The following is a 13,513-nucleotide window of genomic DNA, read 5'->3' as shown; positions in this document are numbered from 1 at the left end:
TTTTTTTGAATATTTGTATAATAAAAAAAATTGTGATTATATGCTTTCATCTTTATCCTTCAGCGCTTTCTGGAGCGGGGATACTCTTGGACCCAGAAAGGGTTGAAAAAAAGGCCATTGTACGGTCTGTCCGGGCGGAATTAAAATTAAAAAGTGGGATATGGCACGACCAGTGGCGTGCCCAGGGTGTTTGGCACCCCGGGCGGGTCATTTCTCTGGCACCCCCCCCCCCAATACTTGACCACATACCTCTTACATCCAGGGACATCTCCTGTCATGTAGACCTTCTCTTTACTCTTCTCCTCCGTTAGACCGCCATGAGAAATTCTTTCAGCCGCATCTTGTCTCTACAGAGTTTGTAACACAGACACGTTAGATTTCTCTGTTTTTCCATCAACCTCCCCATCCTGGTGTCCCCACAGTGTTATCCTGCTGCTACCCCCAATACTGTGCCCATTGTGCCCCCTAATGCCCCAGGTACTATACTGCTGAAAAAATAATGACCCCAGTAGACATAATTGGGGTCATTTATCAAACTGGTGTAAAGTAGAACTGGATTTCCAAAAGAGCTGTCAGAAATGAAAGGTGGAATCTGATTGGTTGCTATGGGCAACTAAGCCAGTTCTACTTTTACACCAGTTTGATAAATGACCCTAAATGTTCCTATAGTGTCCACAGCAGCTATAATGTCCCCTAGAATGCCCCCAGTAATAATAAGACCCTATATTGTGCTCCAGGTAATAGTCCCTCTATAGTGTCCCCAGAAATAATAGACTGGCCTCTACAGTGCCTCCCCAATAGCAAGGCCCCCATGCTGCCCCCCACACAGTAGTGTCCCCCACGCTGCCCCCCCCCCACAGTAATTTCCCCCACACAGTAGTCCCCCCATACAGTAGTGTCCCCCACACAGTAATGTTCCCCACACTGCCCCCACACAGTAGTGTCCCCCACGCTGCCCCCCACACAGTAATTTCCCCCACACTGCCCCCACACAGTAGTGTCCCCCACACTGCCCCCATACAGTAGTGTCCCCCACACAGTAGTGTCCCCCACGCTGCCCCCACACAGTAGTGTCCCCCACACTGCCCCCATACAGTAGTGTCCCCCACAGTAGTGTCCCCCACGCTGCCCCCCCACACAGTAGTGTCCCCCACGCTGCCCCCCACACAGTAGTGTCCCCCACATTGCCATCCCTCCCATAATAAATTGCCCCCCCACTGTGCCACACAGTATCCCACCATATTCCCCCCACGTCCTCCTGTGTGCACCCCCCTCATGTCCCCCAAAGTTGCCACATTATAATATAAAATAAAAGTTTGCCCCCACACGTCCTCTGTGCACCCCGGCCCCCTCATGTCCCTCCAAAGTTGGCACATAAAATAAAAAAAAATAAAAAGAAGGAAACCCTAAAAGCTAAATACTTACCTGCGCTTGCTTGCAGAGTCACGGCACTGTGCTGCTGAGTACCGGCACAGGTGCACGCGATGACATCATCACGCGCACCTGCACCGGGATTTAACTACCGCATAGGCTTCAGGCCTCCTAGGCCTCCATCAGCAATGCAGATGGAAGCGCTGATTGCTTCTGGGCCTGCTGGCATCCCCATCAGCAGTGCTTAACTTTCTCAATTTATAGACAATTTGTCTTACCGTGGACTGATTAACAGCAAGGCTTTTGGAGATACTTTTATAACCCTTTCCAGTTTTATGCAAGTCAACAATTCTTAATCATAGGTCTTCTGAGAGCTCTTTTGTGCGAGGCATCATTCACATCAGGCAATGCTTCTTGTGAAAAGCAAACCCAGAACTGGTGTGTGTTTTTTATAGGGCAGGGCAGCTGTAACCAACACCTCCAATCTCATCTCATTGATTGGACTCCAGTTGGCTGACACCACACTCCAATTAGCTCTTGGAGATGTCTTTAGTCTAGGGGTTCACATACTTTTTCCACCTGCTGTCACGGATGGTGTTGCAGAAAACTAGAAGACACAAATAAAGATCTGACTGACTTGATCCCAAACTAAGGAACATAAGGGTGAGCCCTAGAGCTCTCCCTGACTGCTCAGCCCATGCAAAGATCTTTATGATAGATAATTGCATGCCCTCGTACCTAGACACTGTGACACCTGAAAACCCTATAATAGTGAGGGGACACGACCAACGGCTCCCTACACTTAATACAGAGGGAGTCAGGGTCACCTAGGATCAAGCCAACAGGAAAACACAAATAAAGGAACAGACTTATCTTAGGAACCAGCAATAGCAGCATCTAGCAGTGAGCACAATCCAGGAAGTTGTATAAACCGCAAAGTGATGCAGTATGGGAGGGGATATAAAGGGATGCAATCAGTGCAACTAGATAACAGCTGAGAGAGGGAAACGAGATGACAAAACGAAACCAAAACAAAAGAACCTCAAGCAAGAGGTACTGAAGAACGTCAGTCAGAGCTTCTCAGAGATCTGGCGGTGACACCTGCACTGTGAATGTTTACATGGTGTGTGCAATAAAAACATGGTAACATTTAATTCTTTGTGTGTTATTAGTTTAAGCAGACTGTGATTGTCTATTGTTGTGACTTAGATGAAGATCAGATCACATTTTATGACCAATTTGTGCAGAAATCCATATCATTCCAAAGGGTTCACATACTTTTTCTTGCAACTGTATATATACATATATATATATATATATATATATATATATATATATATAAAAAGGATGTATGTGTGTATGTATGCATGTACCGTATGTGTGTATGTTCCGCAAAAACGCAACCATCGATTTCAACGAAACTTGGCATACACATCCCTTACTACCTGGAAAGAAATCTTGCGTGGGTCTCGGCTCTCTTCGACGTACTATTCCCAAGATATTCCCCAAAAATTACCTGTATTATCCAATACAAGCCTGCCAGCCTTTCACTTAAATCCTAACTGCCAACTGAAGGGCGCTGTGAAGTTAACAGTTAAAGGGGCGGTCACCGTGAAAGTCACTGTTGAAGGGCCGGTCACAGTGAAAGTCACTGTTATAAGGGCGGTCACCATCAAAGTCACTGTTAAAGGGGTGGTCACCGTCAAAGTCACAGTTAAAGGGGAGACTTTAAGCCTCCTTCTAATTATAAAGTTACCGTGACAACTAAATCAACAGGGAGGGAGGGCGGGTTGGCAGCAGATCTTCAAAATGCGGCTTGGCAGACAGTCTACTGCTGGCAGCCACAAAAAATTATATACCCAACATAACACCATCCAATAACCCCTTATCTAATTTCCGAACTGTTGTTTGGTTCCCCTAAACGGCCATTACCCAGTCACACTACCCTAAAGGGCACCTTCCTAACAAATCCCATGTTACCTCATTCTACCTTGTAACTTAGACTAGTTCTACCCATCTATAACACTTTTTTTTTACCATTAAAATGAGGCAAATCCCCTATTGGTATAATTCATTATTCCATGCAGATTCCTCCAAATGGGAATTTCTTGATCTTTACCTTTGTTACGATTTATGAGTTGTTTGTGTAAATTCTTAACATTGTGTCATTATTACAGGTCAACCCGTTCCCTTGGTCCGCCACCACAAATTTTTTTTAAAAAAAATGAGGAGGTGCCCATGGAGGAGGAGTGTGAGGAGTAGGAGGAGGGCGAAATGTGGAGGCCACTTTCCCCCAAGATGTTGGGAAGACAGAGGCGACTGAGGAGAAGGCCGGACCTTCCCAGCCACCAGATTCTGCCCCCCCAGCTCCAAAAGAGGAGGAAGAGGTGGTCTACACCCCCCACCGGGAGGGTAAATATGTGCACAAATTACTACAATTTGGTATAAATAACATATTCACAAGCATCCCACGATCCCCCCACCACCCTGAATCTCCAGGGCTGTAATGCACATGTGTAATAAATCTGAAAAATAGCAGCCCTTAGTTAACATGGCTGCCTGTTTAGCTGAGCTGCATTTGCACCCCAGTTCACAAACGTTTATGCCTGGAGGCAGGGTGTCTGTTGGTCCGTAATAGACTGTCCCTCTGCGTCAAGTCACGTCCCGCTGAGGCCTACTCTTAATGGCCGGCTGTGAAGTGGTTAAAAGTGGCAACAGCATAAACTAGTGTAACAGAAAAAAAAAAAAGCGACATACTCTGTAAACTACCTAAAAACTATTATCTAACCAAATGAATAACATTATATTCTATCTGAACTATCACTAAGAATACCAAAATATAATTACCGTAAATATTTATAGTTATTGTATTTAGATGTAAATAGGCAGTGTTTAAACACATACTACACACAATGTCTTGTAAGTAACTGTAATTGAAATAAAAAAAGTTTTTTTCAGTAGTGAACAAGTGCAGAAAGCACTTTAAAAAACTTAAAAAAGAGTTTAAGAAAGACATGATGGAAATGAAAATGCTGCGTCAGCAAGTCATTAAGAAAGAGAGGGAAATGGAGCAAAAGTACCTTGTCAGATTTCAAGAAATGGACAAGCTATTATCTGAGCTCCAAAAGTTGCCCTAGAGACATATTTTGTTATTATATTTGTTATAAATACAATTTTTAAGTTTGATAACACTATTTGACTTTCTAAAATTTTTGTTTAAATAAATAATTATTTTTTTAAACAACAAGAAAAAGAAGTACAAAATTAGCTCGACACGACACACTTTCCTCTGACTGCTAGAACTTGCAAGATCGGGCACATCGAGTCTTTGGCAGATAAATATTTTTAATACCATTTTAACAATAACAATTTACAACATTTTAACAATAACTGTCCTTTCTGGCTTTTTTTTTATTATTTGGAATAGCAACTACCGTATTTATCGGCGTATAACACGCACTTTTTCCCCCTGAAAATAGGGGGCAAATGATGTATGCGTGTTATACGCCGATTAGGGCTGAAACGTGTCCTCCGGAGGCCAGAGAGGCAGGACTGAGCCGGCCGGCACAGCGGAGGGAGGAGGAGGGAGTCCCTCCCTCCCCACTGTGCGCGGCTGCCGCTGAAGACCAACGAGGACAGAGTAGGAGGGGAGGGACTGTGGCCACTGCGCCACCAATGAATGTGTCGGCCATATCCCACAGGGCCCCCCTCCTCCCCCCCATCATTGGTGGCAGTTTGCAGTTCCGATCGGAGCCCCAGCAGTGTAATGCTGGGGCTCCGATCGGTTACCATGGCAGCCAGGAGTCACGCTACTGAAGTCCTGGCTGCCATGGTATGTTAGTGAGCAGAGAGCAGCGCATTATACTCACGTGCGCTGTGGCCGCCGGTCGCTCCTTCTTCTGTCTGTGCGGCGGATTGCTAATGCTTACAGCATTAGCAATGCGCCGCACAGACCTATGAGAAGGAGCGGCCACAGCGCACGTGAGTATAATGCGCTGCTCTCTGCTCACTAACATACCATGGCAGCCAGGACTTCAGTAGCGTGACTCCTGGCTGCCATGGCAACCGATCGGAGCCCCAGCATTACACTGCTGGGGCTCCGATCGGAACTGCAAACTGCCACCAATGATGGGGGGGGGGGAGGGAGACCCTGTGGCCACTGCCACCAATGATTAATACTGGGGAGGGAGGGGGGGTTGCGTTACCAGAGGGGGCAGATCAGAGGCTTTATTTGAAATTTAATATTTTTTCCTGAAATTTCCCTCTTAAAATGAAGGTGCGTGTTATACGCCTGTGCGTGTTATACGCCGATAAATACGGTATATCTTTCATTATTTGACAGTTCCTCTTATCTATCCTTCGAACCTTTTTTTTTTTTAAATCACGATTTTGATTATTGCACCCATATCCGATAAAACGAATATATAACTATATAGCGAATATATTCGTTATTTAGATTTTTATTTTTATTTTTTTCAAAGTGTACTGTTAATGTTAATCAACTTCAGTATACTCCTCCCCAACAAGCGTCCCCGTCACCATGGGAACGCCTGTGGGTTAGAAAATACCATCGGATCTGAGTTTTCCCTGAGATTGTGAAAACTCAGATCCGATGGTATATTCAAACACACAGGCGTTCCCATGGTGACGGGGACGCTTGTCGGGTATGAGTATGCCAAAGTGGAATAACAGTACACATTGGAAAAAAAAAAAAAAAGACGAATATTCTAAATAACGAATATATTCGCTATATTGGTATAACTTTGTTTTTTAGAATAGTCGTCATATTCTAAGACAAGAATATATAGCAATATAGCGAATATTCGTAAAATACACATAGACTGCCATTTAGCTAATATAGTGCTATAGTATTTTTTTTTAATAGGGTGAATTTCTTCAAAATCTGAAGTTCAGAAAGAGACAAAAAAAATTAGACTATAAAAAAAAGATATATTTATATGTGTATTTTACGAATATTCGCTATATTGCTATAACTTAGTTTTTTAGAATATTCATCATATTCTAAAACAAAAATATATATAGCAATATTGCGAATATTCGTAAAATACACATACCATTAAAAATCACCTTATAGTTAAAAAAATCGCAATACGTGAATAATTATTAATTATTAATCGCGATAAATAGAATAATGGCGAATACTCGATTTCGACGAATATAAGACGAATATTCAATCGAATATTTCGCGAAATATCGCAAAATCGAATAAGGCACCTCCCGCTCATCACTAGTGACCAGCAACTGACACAGGACAGGAAGTCAGAAAAAAATGCCATTGAGGCTGCCATAGGAATACATAGAGAAATTGGCTTCCTGTCCACACATAGGAAGCTGTGTTGTTTGGAGAGTCCGATTGCTGGTCACATGACACAGCTGAGGATCAGAAGGGAGGGGGTAGCTCACAAATAAAGACACTGGTAAGAAGAGTACATTCACTACTACAGTTTACATCTGGTACCTTTCTAACAGGTCAGAGAATAAACATTTTTTGCGGGAGTTCTTCTTTAAAGAGGACCTTTCACCAGAATAAAACTTCTAAAGTAACTATACAGGCATGTAGAGCGACGCCCAGGGACCCCCCTGCACTTACTGTTATACCTGGGCGCCGCTCCGTTCTCCCGTAATTGCCTCCGGTATCTTTACAGTTAGGCTCCACCCAGGGGAACCTGCCGTCGGCTCATTCTCCCATGCTGTAGCGCTGGCCAATCACAGCCCTCAGCTCATAGCCTGAGAGAGAAAAAAGCCTCTCAGGCTATGAGCTGAGCGCTGTGATTGGCCGGCGCTGCAGCAGGGGAGAAGGAGGCGCCGGCAGGTTCCCCTGGGTGGAGCCTAACTGTAAAGATACCGGAGGCAATTACCGGAGAACGGAGCAGCGCCCAGGTATAACAGTAAGTGCAGGGGGGTCCCTGGGCGCCGCTCTACATGCCTGTATAGTTACTTTAGAAGTTTTATTCTGGTGAAAAGTCCTCTTTAAGACTATATGGACTTATATTTTTTATATCGCCAACGATTTGGCACTATAGTGCAGGTCTATGATATAATAACGCAATACATCACTTATCTTGGTTACACAATGGTTTTTTTATGTGTGGGCACCGCATTTGAACTGGCATTTACGTATAGTTTGTTGACAAGATTATGCATTGTATATCATTACGTTTTAATAAGTGTCAGGGTTTTGCTCCTGACTCCACAGTTGGAATCCATTTTCTCCCCTATTGGTTGACTGTATATCTAGTACTACATTATATATTCTTTACCCTGTCTATATCTCTGTTGTAGGCTCCATCTGGAAACTTTGTTGCAGATTTGGATGTTTCTGACTGCAAAAAACATGGCTGCTTGCAGCACAATTTGTCCCGTCAAAGCAATGGGGGTCTGTGGGCGCCACTGGTCTCCATCGTGTAATGCAGGGATGCCTAACCTGCTGCCCTCCACCTGTTGCAAAACTACGACTCCCAGCATGCCTGCACAGCCTACAGCTATTAGGAGATGCTGTGAGTTGTAATTTTGAAACAGGTTGAGCATCCCTGGTGTAATGAATCCAGCAGAGCACTAGCACCATGGTGTCTGTTCATAATGAAGGTATGGTGGCTAAGGCCAGGTTCACATCTGGCAAAAATGCAGGGCAAAATACCGCAACATGCTGTGCTATTCATTTGTCTGGAAAAATTATGGACACCTTAAGACCCGCCTGCACGTGTTGCAGAATACACGCGGTTTCCTGTGCGTATTACAGTATCAAAGTCTATGAGAATGCAATAATTTAATGTACACTTTATTTTTTTCTGTGCGGAAATTGACCTGCTGTGCGGGTTTTCAAATCCACAGCATGTCAATAATGTTTGCGGTTTTAGCTGCAGATTTCACTCCTTTCAATGGAAGTGTGAGATCTGCGCAAAACATTTGAAACAAAAAAACTGCACATTAAGGCTACATGCACACGACTGTATGGGTTTTGCGGTCCACAAAAAAAACTGATGACGTTCCATATGGCATCCTTTTTTTTCCGGATCCGTTTTTTTTCCGGATCCATTGTAATAATGCCTATCGTTGTCCGCAAACTAGAAAAAAATAGGACATGCACTATTTTTTTTTGCGGGGCAACAGAACAGACATACTGATGCGCATAGTACACGGTGTGCTGTCCGCGGTTTTTGCGGTACCATTGAAATGAATGGGTCCGCATCCTATCCGCAAAAAAAAACGGAACGGACACTGAAACTAAATACGTTCTGTGTGCATGAGGTCTAATCCTCATGGAAATTTGTGGATCTCACTCACACTCATGTGCTGGCAGGTGGCCTAAAGGGGTTGTCCCCTGACAACTTACTCCCTATCCACAAGGGGTCCAATTAGTATTCTGTTACCAGAACCCCTGACCCAAACACCAGTGGAATGGCAGACATCCCAACCTGCAAAAACTCATTTCAGGGAGGTTTTTTTGGGGGTTTTTTCACAAACTTTTTATTACATTTTCCAAACATATGAAGTATCTGCACACTTTGCTCTATGGTGTGGAGGACCGGGCTCATTACCCTGCCCCAAATTATCATATTTATATATATATATATATATGATTAAAGCATCCAGGGGGTGTGAATTTAACACTGGGGTAAATAATATAATTAAAATGGAGGGTTAAATGTGTAAATGTATTTAAAAAAAAAAAAAAAGCATCTCTCTCAATAGTTATATAGCTACTGAATGAGACAGAAGGGATGCCTTTAACATATATATCTCCTTGAGAAGCCAATTTGACCCTAAAGGGTTAATTCAACCTGTAATCTAAACTGTCCTGTCACTTCTCTTATCTCTCTGCTCTGCTATCTGACTGAGATAAACCTTTCCGGGAGATATTGTTTCACATGCGGGTGTCAGGGAGCCGCTATCTAATAGCGGGAGACTCCCTGAACCTCCGGGAGAGTTGAGATCCCTGGAATGGGCAGGAAAGTGAGGGAGAAAGGCTCTGGATCCCGGGTGTAGCAGGCCATAGTGCGCGCCCTGTGACAGGTGGTCGCCCTCTGCTTTTTAACATGCAAGACAGGATGCTCCAGCTCAGCAAGAGCCCGCAGCTTCTTTGTGCTGCGCCTGATTCCCGGGCGGTCGGGGGTTGCTAGGAGCCTCTATTTATCCAAGTCCTTTTATCGATACAAAGGGACGGCCCAGCCCCGGGGAGTGCAGGGTTAAACCGAGCTAACAGCCGGCTCAGCGTTCTCCCCTCCATAGTGACTGCTATCTAGGAACCAGGCAGCCCCCTCCTGGGAAGTTCTCCTCACACACCAGGAGACTGACAGGCGAGGAAGCCGCAGAGGATGCAGCCTCCGCTCATAGCCCGCTCTGGGAGCTGCGTTACTGGGACGACGGGCACCGCCTGAGCCAGGCTCATACAGCGGCTGGGCACGGGAGTGAGAGCAGCAGGAGCTGGCGGCCTGCCCGGGACTACAGGTAACGGTACAGAGCCGTGCAGTGTGAACCGGGCGAGTGCCGGATATAGCACTGTGTGTGTGTATAGGGCATGTATGCATACTGTGTGTGTGTATAGGGCATGTATGCATACTGCATGTGTGTGTGTATATGGCATACTGCATGTGTGTGTGTATAGGGCATGTATGTGTGTGTGTGTGTATAGGGCATGTATGTGTGTGTGTGTGTATAGGGCATGTATGTATACTGTGTGTGTGTATAGGGCATGTATGCATACTGCATGTGTGTGTGTATATGGCATACTGCATGTGTGTGTATAGGGCATGTATGTATGTGTGTGTGTGTGTGTGTGTGTGTGTGTATAGGGCATGTATGTATACTGTGTGTGTATAGGGCATGTATGCATACTGCATGTGTGTGTGTATATGGCATACTGCATGTGTGTGTGTGTGTGTGTATAGGGCATGTATGTATACTGTGTGTGTGTATAGGGCATGTATGCATACTGCATGTGTGTGTGTATATGGCATACTGCATGTGTGTGTATAGGGCATGTATGTATGTGTGTGTGTGTGTGTGTGTGTATAGGGCATGTATGTATACTGTGTGTGTATAGGGCATGTATGTATACTGTGTGTGTATAGGGCATGTATGCATACTGCATGTGTGTGTGTATATGGCATACTGCATGTGTGTGTATAGGGCATGTATGTGTGTGTGTGTGTGTGTGTATAGGGCATGTATGTATACTGTGTGTGTGTGTGTACAGGGCATGTGTGTGTGTGTGTGTGTGTGTGTGTATAGGGCATGTATGTATACTGTGTGTGTGTATAGGGCATGTATGTATACTGTGTGTGTGTATAGGGCATGTATGTATACTGTGTGTGTGTGTATAGGGCATGTATGTATACTGTGTGTGTGTGTATAGGGCATGTATGTATACTGTGTGTGTGTATAGGGCATGTATGTATACTGCATGTGTGTGTAGGGCATGTATGTATACTGTGTGTGTGTGCGTATAGGGCATGTATGCATACTGTGTGTGTGTATAGGGCATTTATGCATACTGCGTGTGTGTGTGTATATGGCATACTGCATGTGTGTGTATAGGGCATGTATGTGTGTGTGTGTGTATAGGGCATGTATGTATACTGTGTGTGTGTACAGGGCATGTATGTGTGTGTGTGTGTGTGTGTGTATAGGGTGTGTGTGTGTGTGTGTGTGTGTGTGTATAGGGTGTGTGTGTGTGTGTGTGTGTGTATAGGGCATGTATGTATACTGTGTGTGTGTACAGGGCATGTATGCATACTGCGTGTGTGTGTGTACAGGGCATGTATGCATACTGCGTGTGTGTGTGTACAGGGCATGTATGCATACTGCGTGTGTGTGTGTACAGGGCATGTATGCATACTGCGTGTGTGTGTACAGGGCATGTATGCATACTGCGTGTGTGTGTACAGGGCATGTATGCATACTGCGTGTGTGTGTACAGGGCATGTATGCATACTGCGTGTGTGTGTACAGGGCATGTATGCATACTGCGTGTGTGTGTACAGGGCATGTATGCATACTGCGTGTGTGTGTACAGGGCATGTATGCATACTGCGTGTGTGTACAGGGCATGTATGCATACTGCGTGTGTGTGTACAGGGCATGTATGCATACTGCGTGTGTGTGTACAGGGCATGTATGCATACTGCGTGTGTGTGTACAGGGCATGTATGCATACTGCGTGTGTGTGTACAGGGCATGTATGCATACTGCGTGTGTGTGTACAGGGCATGTATGCATACTGCGTGTGTGTGTACAGGGCATGTATGCATACTGCGTGTGTGTGTACAGGGCATGTATGCATGCTGCGTGTGTGTGTACAGGGCATGTATGCATACTGCGTGTGTGTGTACAGGGCATGTATGCATGCTGCGTGTGTGTGTACAGGGCATGTATGCATGCTGCGTGTGTGTGTACAGGGCATGTATGCATGCTGCGTGTGTGTGTACAGGGCATGTATGCATGCTGCGTGTGTGTGTACAGGGCATGTATGCATGCTGCGTGTGTGTGTACAGGGCATGTATGCATGCTGCGTGTGTGTGTACAGGGCATGTATGCATGCTGCGTGTGTGTGTACAGGGCATGTATGCATGCTGCGTGTGTGTGTACAGGGCATGTATGCATGCTGCGTGTGTGTGTACAGGGCATGTATGCATGCTGCGTGTGTGTGTACAGGGCATGTATGCATGCTGCGTGTGTGTGTACAGGGCATGTATGCATGCTGCGTGTGTGTGTACAGGGCATGTATGCATGCTGCGTGTGTGTGTACAGGGCATGTATGCATGCTGCGTGTGTGTGTACAGGGCATGTATGCATGCTGCGTGTGTGTGTACAGGGCATGTATGCATGCTGCGTGTGTGTGTACAGGGCATGTATGCATGCTGCGTGTGTGTGTACAGGGCATGTATGCATGCTGCGTGTGTGTGTACAGGGCATGTATGCATGCTGCGTGTGTGTGTACAGGGCATGTATGCATGCTGCGTGTGTGTGTACAGGGCATGTATGCATGCTGCGTGTGTGTGTACAGGGCATGTATGCATGCTGCGTGTGTGTGTACAGGGCATGTATGCATGCTGCGTGTGTGTGTACAGGGCATGTATGCATGCTGCGTGTGTGTGTACAGGGCATGTATGCATGCTGCGTGTGTGTGTACAGGGCATGTATGCATGCTGCGTGTGTGTGTACAGGGCATGTATGCATGCTGCGTGTGTGTGTACAGGGCATGTATGCATGCTGCGTGTGTGTGTACAGGGCATGTATGCATGCTGCGTGTGTGTGTACAGGGCATGTATGCATGCTGCGTGTGTGTGTACAGGGCATGTATGCATACTGCGTGTGTGTGTACAGGGCATGTATGCATACTGCGTGTGTGTGTACAGGGCATGTATGCATACTGCGTGTGTGTGTACAGGGCATGTATGTATAGGGCGTGTGTGTATACTGTGTGTGCGTGTAGGGCATTTATGCATACTGCGTGTGTGTGTGTGTGTACAGGGCATTTATGCATACTGCGTGTGTGTGTGTATAGGGCATGTGTGTATAGGGCATGTGTGTATAGGGCATGTATGTATACTGCGTGTGTGTGTATAGGGCATTTATGCATACTGCGTGTGTGTGTAGGTATAAGATATATCTAAAAGGTATAAGAAATGTTACATTGAGTGGTCTATAATATCTATGTATGACAATAGGGTGACAACCAGTGTGCCTTCTATTACAGCTCCCTCAGGGGTTGTCACTAGGTCCTCTCACACTACTGAATTATAGATGTGGATTGTTATGCCGTCTTCCAGGAAACGTGAATGACAAACCCCTGTGGGAGTCGCCCATTTTAAAAGAAAAGCCTAGTGTAAATGCTGGCTGCATCCTTGGTCCTTCTTGGGGTCACACTCCACTTTTTATGGCAGTTTTTTCTCCAAAGCCAGAGGTGGATCCTTCAGGAAGGAGAAGTATTAATCCTTCTTCTATATTTCTCATTCCCTTCTAACCGGCTTCTGTTTTTGGCAAAAAAAAACTGCATCAAAAGCGGTGTGTGAACCGGCTCCAATATCGGTAACGAACTTTCCTATGAATGTTCATTCCCAATAGTCTGCCTGACTGAAGGTGTCGCCAATCACCCGATGAACGAGTGAAACATTCAATC

The 13,513-nt window shown here is 45.4% G+C and overlaps 1 protein-coding gene across 6 annotated transcripts in view; it reads left to right on the top strand.

Moving 5' to 3' along the window:
* The first annotated feature begins 9,249 nt into the window (after positions 1–9,249).
* The window catches only part of B3GNT4 (UDP-GlcNAc:betaGal beta-1,3-N-acetylglucosaminyltransferase 4), a 34,761-nt gene continuing 30,497 nt past the window's right edge, over positions 9,250–13,513 (top strand). For 5 of the 6 annotated variants that reach the window (XR_006388680.1, XM_044290428.1, XM_044290414.1 and 2 more), the window contains exon 1: positions 9,250–9,840. The gene's annotated coding sequence lies outside the window, so the exon portion shown is untranslated. The remainder of the gene's footprint in view (positions 9,841–13,513) is intronic. The other variant, XM_044290446.1, reaches the window with a different exon arrangement.

Source organism: Bufo gargarizans, chromosome 1, assembly GCF_014858855.1.
Source record: "Bufo gargarizans isolate SCDJY-AF-19 chromosome 1, ASM1485885v1, whole genome shotgun sequence".
Classification (NCBI taxonomy): domain Eukaryota; kingdom Metazoa; phylum Chordata; class Amphibia; order Anura; family Bufonidae; genus Bufo; species Bufo gargarizans.
This window is presented reverse-complemented; position numbering and strand designations above follow the sequence as displayed.